This window comes from Mustela nigripes, chromosome 4, assembly GCF_022355385.1.
Source record: "Mustela nigripes isolate SB6536 chromosome 4, MUSNIG.SB6536, whole genome shotgun sequence".
Lineage (NCBI taxonomy): Eukaryota > Metazoa > Chordata > Mammalia > Carnivora > Mustelidae > Mustela > Mustela nigripes.
Window position 1 is genome coordinate 61,252,408 of NC_081560.1, and position 9,189 is coordinate 61,261,596.

Here is a 9,189-nt window from a genome sequence, read left to right on the forward strand (position 1 = left end):
TTTGTGAAATGACATAATTTCATCTGTTATCCTTAACCAGAGGAATAAAGACTGTACTTAATTTTAACTATTGAACATTTGGGAAGTGGAGTAAAAAAGGAAAAGATGGATACACTAATACAATGGGAGAGAGAAGTATATTTTAAAGATGTGTGCTTTCTTGGTCAGTTTTTTTTTTTAAAAACCGCTCTACTGAGATATCTCCACATACCACAAAACCCATTTAAAGTGAGCAGAGCATAACACATAGAGAAGTTGAATCATTATGCTATATACCTCAAACTATTACATTATGTGCCAATTATACTTAAATAAAGTATAAAATTCGTGATAGTACATTCACAGTATTGTACAATCATCACTGCAATCTGATTTTAGAACATTTTCATTCCACCTCAAGAAGCCCCCCGCCCTTCCACTTTGACTCACCTCTCTCCCAGCCAGAGGCAGTGACTCACCTAATTTGTCTTTATAAGTCTGTATATTAGACTTAGGCACCTGGGTGGCTCAGGCAGTTACGCGTCTGCCTTTAGCTCAGGTCATGATCCCGGAGTCCCGGGCTTCTGACCAGTGGGGAGTCTTCTCCCTCTCCCTGCCGCTCTCTGTCAAATAATTAAAATTGTTTTTTGGTTTTTTTTTAAGCTGTATATTACAGACATGTCATATAAGAGATCAGACATTTTTTTGTGACTGGCTTCTTCCACTTCAGGTATGTTTTTTCAAAATGTATCCATATCCTACCTCCATTATATGGCTGAGTGATAGCCCCTGCTGTGGAGGTAACACGCGTCATGCTTTTATCAGTTGGCAGACTTACGGTTGTTTGTACTTTGAGCTTTTACCAGTCCTGGTCTCTTTCAAGAGCTCTATTATTCCTGTGAGGCAGATGTTCCAGCATCCTATTCTCTCAGGTTTTATTTGGTAATAGCTTTATTTCACTTTGTTTTTGAAGGATGCTTTTCCGAGGGTTAAGATTTTTGACAGTTTTTTACTTTCAGCACTCTGCCTGTGTCCTGCCCCTGCCCTCGGATCTCTACTGTTTCTGATGAGACGTTAAATTTTTCATGTTGTTAGAGTTTCCTTATACACAGGGAGCTGTTTTTTCACTTGCTTTCTAGATTTGCCTCTCTTTCAACACTTAGACTGCAGTGTTTCTTGCTGTGGATCTCCATCCATTTACCCCGCTTGGAACTTCTTGGAACCTGTTTGGCTTCTTGGATGTGCCAATGGATGCCTTTTATCACATTTGGTTAAGTTTCCAGCCATCATTTCTTTGACTTTTTTTCTGCCCCCTTTCCTCTTTTCTCCCTCTGGTATACTCATCATATACATTTTTGTGTCCTTAATGGTGTCCCCATTTCCCTGAGGCTATTTTATTCATTTTTCTGTTCTCTTCAGTTTACCTAGTCTCCAATGATCTATCTTCCGTTTATTGATTCTTTCTTCTGACCTCGAGTCTACTGTGAAGTCCCTCCATGGAATTTTTCACTTTGGTTATTTTAATTTTCATCTCCAGAATTTCCAGGTGTTTCTGTTTGTTTGTTTGCTTTTAGTGCACAAGTTTATTGTGAAAAACACTGTAGTGCACTTGTGCAGTAACGTGGTCTTACAGGAGGGAGAAAAAAACAGTTCTGTTCAAAACAACTCACCAGATTCTGGCAATAACAATGATCAACATGAGGCTGAGATTTGAGAAGGGAAACAAACTGAGTGCAGACAAATCATACAATTAAATGGTATCCCTAAAAATAAACAGATGGGGGTGCGTGGGTGGCTCAGTCATTAAGCATCTGCCTTTGGCTCAGGTCATGATCTCAGGGTCCTGGGATTGAGCCCTGCACTGGGCTCCCTGATCGGCAGGCAGGCCTCTCCCACTCCCACTGCTTGTGTTCCCTCTCTCGCTGTCTCTCTGTGTGTCAAATAAAGTCAGCCTTAAAATAAATAAATAAATAAACAGAATGATTTCAAAACTCCTAAGGAGGGGAGGTCTTCCTTGGTACTTATTTTTTTAAATGTTCATTAAGCTCCAATGGTGGTTTGCTGCTACCCTTACCTACAGTCCTGCTGAGCAAAACTATAGCTAAGTGGAAGTTAAATTGTATTCACAAGGTGTTAATGTTGACATTTTATTATCTGCCATCTCTCAGAGAAAGCAAAAGTGACTACTAACAGTGCTCTTCCAGAAACTGGTTTCTCCATCAACAGTGTCACCTCAGCATGCAATGAACCAGTGCATTCTAAAGTGGTCACGGCTATTGATGACAAGAGGCTATGCAATGAACCAGTGCATTCTAAAGTGGTCACGGCTATTGATGACCAGACAAGTTTTTTGAATGTTAACTATTCTCTAACATTCTGGAGTTATCAGTCGCTCTTCCCGCTTGCATTAGGTCAATATATAGTTCATGGCAATGCTGGGCAAGTTACAGTGTCATTACAGGGCATAGTCTAGGGTACAACAAGTAACACGAGGCTCACCTCTGCGAGGTGCTGGGTCACACTGCAAGAAAGCATTTTAGAGTATCATCAAGTTCCATGATTGCAGCCTGACTACAGTAATGATAACAATAGTCTGGAGCCCTGAAAACAGTTACGACCTTCCGGCCGTGGCACCAATTACATCCGTCCATCACCAGCTGGTGAGCTCTGGACACCAGTGTGAGGCCACTGACATAACTAAATGTTTCAGAAATGTCTTACCCAAAGGTGTCACCAGCTCCCCAAGGAGCTACACCCCAACCACCCCAATTGTCTGGATCTGACCCATCAAGTCACACATTGGACTGTCACAAGGAACTTCTGGTGATCAAGCGCTCTGATGTGATCTATGGCTGGCGAGAGGTCACCATGTGGACAGAGTATCTCCCCATCCACCAAGGCAGGGAGAGAAAGAGAATCAAAGAGATCTGTAAAATATTTCCAAGCACTTGCATTTCCATATTTCCCTTGACACTCATCATAGAAACCATATACTGGTGTGATCTGTCTGCTCTCATTATGCCCTCAAAGAATGGTGATGTGTTCAGGGTAACAAATCCAAAGAGCTTCAAGGAGCTTAAGTGTTTCAAGTGAATAAATAATATGCTGTCAACATGCTCTCCCATAAACAAGTAGTTTGGATCTGGGGATTTGCCACCAATTCTAAATAGTTCCATGAGATCATAAAATTGCCCCTGCGCATCTCCACAGACAGTGACTGGACATGGAATTCATGTACTTCTGTCGGGCTCCCGGCAGGACCGGCCCCTGCCGCTGCCCTCCTGCCCTCCATCTAGTCCTGGAGCTCAGCTCTTTGTAATGGCAGCTGCCCACGTGGTGATGTGACTTCACTTTAAAAAAAAAAAAAAAATCTTTATCTCTTCGTTTACACTCTGATGAAGTATTGTCATCATACCTTTAATTCCTTAAGCATTATTTCTTTTAATCTGCAAACATATCTGTAATAGCTGCTGGGAAGTCTGTCTGCTAAGTCTGCTGTCTTACCATGTGGGCCCCTTCAAAAGAGATTCTTATTCCTACTTTTTTTTTCCTGTGTAGGGATCACACTTTGTTATTTCTTTGCAGATCTCAGGGTTTGGGGGTTTTTTGTGCTTTTTGTTTTGGTTTGGTTTTGAACGTTATGTATTTTAGGTATAATGTAGCAAATCTGGATACTGAGAACTCCCTAGGGGTCATTCCTGTTTTCCTTTGTGGAGTTATTTATTTGCTTAATGACTTTGTTCAAGTACTTCTGCAAATTTTAATTCCTTTCCAGGGTTCAGGCTCTAATGCTCCTCCTCAGATTTCTTTCCATTGTTTTTATCTCTTGGTCTGGCTCTGTAAAAGTCACCCCTGGGTTGGCAGAGCTACTTACTGGCTCGGAGGCTGCTAACATTCACTTCTAAAAGTTTATGGGTTTTTTTGTCACATATTCCTTCAGGGACTAGTAGCTCAAAGATCCCCATCTGGAACTCTCCCAAGAGGCAGTAGCTTGGGGTATGCATTGTTTCCCAGAATACCAGGGATTTTATTTTTAAATAAAGGTGTGATTTTATTTTTACACCTCACTTTCTAGTAAGTCTCTAGGTGTGAGCAGTTTACTTTGTTCAATCTGTGTTTGGTCAGTTCGTGTTTAAACCCGGTATGACAGTGAGGGTTCTGCCCTCTGCTGATGGACCTGGTGCAGCGGGGAAATGCTTAACAGTTGGCCCCCCTCTGCTTGGAGTGGTTGCTCTAGACTGGGAGCAGTCCAGCACATGCGCCCAGCCTTCCTGACCCCCAGAATGGTCCAAGATCCTAAGATGGCTCTTTTCAGCTGTCTTTTTCTCTGATGCTTTTTCTCTGGTTACTCTTTCTTGGCTGGCCTCACCAAATTTTACATTGTTTTTAAAACCACCCGCAGGCATAGAATTTTCCATTCTGGGTTCCAAATAAAGCAGACTGCGTCAGCCAAGCTGTAGCTCCTTCTCTTTAGGGCCTGCCTTTCCTCCTGGCAGAATCTTTGTACCACTTGCCAATGCTAGGGTAAGAACCTGATTTTCCAAGAGTGGCACCCTTGGCCACAAGGAAAATAGCAGGATAGCTTCCTCTTGACTTTTCTGGCTTGCCCCTCCTGACATGGAACTTTTGCCCTACAAGGTAGGCAAGACCAAGGACAGCCTGCTGCATTTGGGGTGAACTTCTGCTTTATAAGTAGTGACTGGGTAAAAAAAAAAAAAAAAAAAAAAAAAGGAAACCTGTTTCCCTCAAGCGTATTTGCATGGATAGAACTTCTGCAACACAGGGCTGGGATGTAGGTGAGAAATGGAAACACTGATCCCTTTAGGAGCTCAGGAGAGGGCAGGAGCTTCTCTTCTTGGTGACTCTGCCCAGGATGTCACCTGGGCTAGAGATTCTGTAAGGGAGAGCTAGGAGTGGGGGTTAGAGAACAGCTCGTGCAAGGTTCAACTGCCACTGGTTTTCGTTGTTCTGAGATTTAGTACATCTTCTAAACGAATGTTTCTCCATTCATTCACAGTTTCCAGAGACTCTAAATGATTATTTCATCTATAATTTTTACCATTTAAGTTGGTATTTTGCTGGAAAGAGGGTTCATCAAGTATCTTACTTGCCATTCTGCTAGTCTCACCTCCTTTACAATCCAGAGCTTTGTATTTGGCTAAGCAGCAGAGATGTATATACTCTGAATTATAGGTCCTTTTCAGGTTTCCACTCCTGCCTTACAAGGTCAGGAATATGAAATAAGAATAGCAGAAAAATTGTCCCTGTGGGCTACATTTCAATATTCTGATAAATCCCATGACCAGTTAGCCCTCCACACAAACTCTGCAAATAAGATAAGTATATCTTCAGTAAGACACAAGATTCAAAACTACTTCGGACTCAGGCTTTGGCACTGGAGGTCCTTTCCAACTTCGGGGTACCCAAAACCTGTTTAGGAAGGAATGACCTTCATTTTTTACACTAAGACTTTATTTCTTTTTCTTTTTAAACCAATTTTCTTTCAAGTTGATCAATATTTTCAAAGAATGATAATGTAACTTTGTCTTTTTTTCATTCTTTCCTTTATTCTCTTTTTCAAAAGAATCCTTTCAAAAGATATTAAATGTCAACCCAAGTGTTAAGCATCTTCAGCTGGAATCCATATCCACTTGCTGACAGTTCATCAAAACAGGTCACATCTCTGGTGAATTCAAGTGCTGACAATTGCCTTCAAGAGCTGAGCAAGTCTAAGTTTCTACAGAGTGTGCGTTTAGTCATCTCATTAGGTTGGCTCCCACGCCTGATAATTCAGCCCTTGGACTGGTAGAGTGCTGTCTGTCTTGCAAGGACCCTATTTACATGGTATCTGTGGAAGAATTTCCTTCCAAAAATGATACAGTGTGGTTATGCATGACACCTCTGAAACAGCACAGCAAAAGAAAATTCTAAGATTGGTTCTTAAATGGACAAGCTTAATGAAACTCAAAATGCACAGTGCAGTGCACCAATGTTATTAAATGTTATATCAAGTATTATCCTGTATATATATAAAGCATATATACATACAGGATATATATAAATATGTATAATTTATATATTTATAAATTATAATTATAAATTTATAATTATAATTTATAAGTATTTATAAATTATAATTATATATTTATATATAAATATATAAAAATAAATATAAGCAACACTGTTTCCCATTTTTAAAAAATTACATGTCATGTCAGTTGCGGTTGATAAATCTTTATTTTCAATAGTGTCCTTTTCAAATATTCACACGTATTTTCACTTTGAAAGAAATTTCAGCTATAGGAGAAAAGTTATAGGTATGCTGGAAAGGACTACATAGGAGAATATGGTATATATATGGTTGCTTTCTAAGTTTCTGGAGAATTTTTTTTTTTTCTACAGGGCTTGAACTTATGACCCTGAGTTCAAGACCTGAGCTGAGACCAAGAGTTGGACACTTAACCAACTGAGCCACCTAGGTGCCCGTTATGAAGAAATAGTCTTGTACATGAATGTTTACTTGTGCATATAGGCACAAGTAGCCAGTAATATTGACATAAAAACACAAGTATTTGTAAATTACATAGTAAAAACTAAAATATACTTTGCAAAGATGTCCTAGAAGGGGAAAGATCTAGATGTGTTTGAATGAAACTTTAACTCAAGTCTTTGTATATTTTTTTAGATTGGCACTATCCAATAGAAACATAAAGCAAGCCATTTATTTAATTTTTAATTGTCTGGTAGTGACATTGAAAGAAGGTAAAAATAAAAATATGAAATGATCATTTTTTTTACCATCTCTCTAAAAAGTTTAATACAAAAATTCAAGTCATTTATAAATTCAGAGTCTGTTAAAAAATCATTTTAAAACATTTGTTATACCTTTCTCAATTCATCCTGTTTATTTTTTAATTTTGATTTTAAGTGGCTAATTTGATTCCCTTTGTTGAAAGAAAATATCAAATTCACTCTCATTTTATTGACAATGTCTCCTTACATTGTCCACTTACTATTTTAAAATTGTTACACAAGAGTAAATTTTCTGGTTTTGCTTTCCTAGAGACTGCAATGGCCATTCATCATGAAATTTGTGACGCATCTTCTCTTCTTCTGCTTCGCTATTCTTTTTTTTTTTTAATTTATTTATTTGACAGAGATCACAAGTAGGCAGAGAGGCAGGCAGAGAGGGGCGGGGGGGGGGGGAAGCAGGCTCCCCGCTGAGCAGAGAGCCTGATGCAGTGCTCGATCCCAAGACCCTGGGATCATGACCTGAGCCAAAGGCAGAGGCCCAACCCACTGGGCCACCCAGGTGCCCCTTTACTATTCTTTTAATAGCATCTCCACTCAGTGCTGCATCAGTAACAAGACTTCATTTCAAATTTTAAAATGTGTCTGTCCATACTTATGGTTTAAGTAAAATAATTATTTAATTTTGGAAATAATTAGTATTCCAGTTTATTTACTCAAATTATATAGGTATTGGGTAAATTAAAATTATGTGAAATTAATATTTCGTTCCTCCTCACAATGGTTAGTAGCTGCCACAGTTCAAGAACAGTGTTCACCAACTCCTATTAATTAAAAACAGTTATATGCTACACTGAGATACTCCTAATACTCCTGAGGTAATCCCTCCGTGCTAGTTCTCAAGGATTTTATCTATGCACAAACAGCACTTCTGTGAGAGGGGCAACTGCTGAAGCTTCTGGAGCAGGTGGACAGGTTGGAGCTTGCAGGAGAAGCTGTGAAACAAGGCGTATCAAGTTGTTGATGGGGGACCATGAAATCATGCTGAAGACCCAGTCTGTAAAAAGCGGTTGCCTTGTTAAGCTATTCCTCCTTTGAGCAGCCAGAGATCTAGTCATTATGGGACCTGGGGGCCCCTGTTGGTCAGCAGGGCCAGCAGTCAGAAAGCTGAATACTGGAAAGGAAACACATGCTGGAACCTACTGTCACATGTGTATTTGGACCACGGCTCAGCACACTAACCTTCCGAGAGCAAATTGCTACTGCTTCCCTTCTGCTTCCCGCCAGCTTTATCTTTTGATCAATTCTAACCCAGTGCCACACAGGGAAGGGGCTCTGGAGGAACCTAATTCCAAATTACCCAAGCTGACATAAGATAAACTGCCACAAAAACTGTGTTCAAAACTCTTCCCCCTAAAATAGAAAAAACATGATTTTTTTTTTATCAAATTACTATTAGAGAGACAAAATTCCAATTTCTTCTATGATTTTGGGCGTAGAGTCATACGGACTTTGTGATAGCATCTCTACACAGACATGTGGCTAACTGTTTAATTTATAGTTCCCTCAACTGAACAAGACTTAAAGTTATGCTTTTTCTCAGTGAACACATAATTTTGGTGATACTTTGCTAATCTTTGAAAAGATTCTACCTAAAGAACAGAGAAGTCAAGTAGGAAAGAAATTTTAAAATAATTTAATATTCCCTTTGTCAGGGGGTGCTTGGGTGGCTCAAGTCAGTTAAGCATCTGCCTTTGGCTCAGGTCATGACCCCCAGGTCCTGGGATGGAGCCCTCCCTGCTCAGTGGGGAGCCTGCTTCTCCCTCTTTCTCTGCAGCTTGTGCTGCTTGTGCACCCTCTCTCACTCTCTCTCTCTGTGAAATAAATAAATAAAAATCTTAAAAAAAAAAAAATACCCTTGGCCAGAATACTGTTGTTTGAAAAAGAGCAAGATTGCCCCGTATGAAAAATACTCATATATTATAACGAAAATATTATCTTCTCAAGGACAGATACAAGTCATCTCTACTTTTTTGAATAGTACAAAAAATGCTTAAGGAGACCTCAGAAAAGGACTTATACATGGGCTCTAAGGAAAAGATTTTCTGTAAGAAGTACTCTATACTTTTCCTGAGTGTCACCTGATCTGTAACTGACATGCCCCGCAGAACAGATAATTATATTACCAAAGACCAGATTTACTAGTAATTATCCATTAGCATGTGCTCTTTTGCAAGAATGGAATTTCATGGAAATAAATCTAAAGGTTACCTTTACTCTCAAAATTAATGTTATCCTAAACCATTTTAGTTTTCTACCTTCAGAGATTTTCATTTAACCCTAAGGCTAAAGATTTGAAAACTTCCGTGGACCTTTTAAACTTCTAAATGGTCAAAGGATTAGAGAAGCTTATACATGGCTTCAGGGGAGTTCCAAAGTCCATTTCTGTTCTGTTCTTCG

General features: G+C 39.5%; 1 pseudogene; it reads right to left on the minus strand.

The window, feature by feature from the left end:
• Positions 1 to 2,434: 2,434 nt before the first annotated feature.
• Positions 2,435 to 3,197, minus strand: LOC132015055 (serine/threonine-protein phosphatase 2A catalytic subunit beta isoform-like; annotated as a pseudogene).
• Positions 3,198 to 9,189: the final 5,992 nt, after the last annotated feature.